This window comes from Hemibagrus wyckioides, linkage group LG08, assembly GCF_019097595.1.
Source record: "Hemibagrus wyckioides isolate EC202008001 linkage group LG08, SWU_Hwy_1.0, whole genome shotgun sequence".
In the NCBI taxonomy this organism is placed as follows: Eukaryota; Metazoa; Chordata; class Actinopteri; order Siluriformes; family Bagridae; genus Hemibagrus; species Hemibagrus wyckioides.
In genome coordinates, this window is record NC_080717.1 from 18046457 (window position 1) to 18048361 (window position 1905).

A 1905-nucleotide genomic window follows, 5' to 3' on the forward strand; every position below is an offset into this window, starting at 1 on the left:
GAGGTATAACAAGACAAGCCATGCCTCGTTGCTGCGTGAAAACTTTGCCTTCGTGTTAATTGATGTTCATCCATCCAATCAGAGGTGTAAATTTCAACGTGAACCTGCAGGTATTAATCAGTGTGTGTTGGAGTAAGTGTTATAGACACTTTCCTCAAAGGATTGCAATTCATTATTCTTAAGGAAAAAAAGGTTGCCACTAAATACACCAAGGCACAAGTCTGGGCATGGAAACAACAACACCGTGAAATTAAATGGGTCACATTTTGTCGCAATAATCTAATATGAAACACACACACACACACACACACACACACTTTCACAGGTACAGTCACATTGTACAGTAAGTGGGACAAACTGCATGCTGCTTCACAGATTTCAGTTCACCTGAGACAGGACAAAGTCTTCAGATGTGTGTGTGTGTGTGTGTGTGTAGGGGGGTGGGTCACTGACAGTATGTTTCCATTGTGTCACCCTTCACTGTTGACTTTGCTATTTCCAAGGCATACGTGAGCGCCACGTTTAATCCTAGCAATGATAGAGGAAAGTTAATTAACACCTGCAGGCTGAACATGAAGTCACATTGGGAAGATTGCAGAAGTGCTATCTATGGTTTTCAATCAGCCAGGGTTTTTGCACATATATAATGTGGGGTAAAATATCCTCGATGAGCACAGTTTGTTGCTCTGACTTGCTATATAGAACAGGAAAATGGGCTGTTTCAGATAAACACTTTCATCTAGACTGGAACTACTGAGATTGACCACTGTGATGCCAATAACCTAATATACAGAGTGGAAGAGTTTTCACAGTTAAAATTACGACATAAAAATGAACCTAATTGAGACAGAGTGTGTGCCTGTGCCATGGCCTCATTACTCCAAGACAGTGTGTCTGAATCATCTTCCTGGAATACCACTGCTCTGCACAATTTGGTGTTTTCCCTCTTCTAACTCACCCAGTTCAACCTGATTCAGGCTTGTTAATTAGCTAATCAGTTAGGAGCTGGGGAAAACACAAAAATACACATGGAGGTGGTACTCCCTGATCCCTGATCAGGTGTGAGAGACAGTGCCCTAAGAACTATGAATACTAACCTTCTTCTTATAAGCTTACTTATATAACCATAGTAATAAGTAGAAATGTCAAAAAATAAATAATGATATATTTATCAGGCATCTATAGAACATTCAGTGTCAGCTCTATAATAAATATAGATGAATATTCCCATTTTATATTGTATCTTTTTTTTCCCCTCCTCTAAGAAGACCTTTGAGGCGTGTCCTAATTTAGAGTTAAAATAAGCCTGCATGACCTTTCCTACTCAATTCAGACTACCTCACAGTGACTCTGTAGACAACATCACCATGATGAGAGGTTAATGTGCGGGTCAATTTCTGGTCAGCTTTTGTTCAGGGTGAGAACAGAGTCTGTGTGTGAGGTGCTAAACATTTGTAAAAACAAAACAAAACAAAACAAAACAAAAAGAACATATGCACAGTATACATGTGGGAAAGTGTGTATTCTCTACTTTTTCCTGGACCTCCACAAAGCAGGTTCATAAGTTATATTGTGAAGCTTAATATAATGAAAAAATAAAGCACATAACCGAAATATCTCCCATTTCCTCACACTAGACACAAATGCAAATAAAACAACATTCACATCAGCTGCCAAGTTAATTATATTTTTATGCATCAGGATTGCTATTTTGATCTGTGTTGTACTAGTAGTTTGGGTTTGGCTTACATGGTTTCATTTGTAGGAATTTAGAAATAGATTAGGCAGTGTATAAAAAAAGCAACACAATAAACGGTTTGTATTTTATAAGACTCAACATTGGTAGATATCTTTTTTTAAAATCACATTGCAACAGCTGAACAGATGTTAGTTTCCATAGGGATG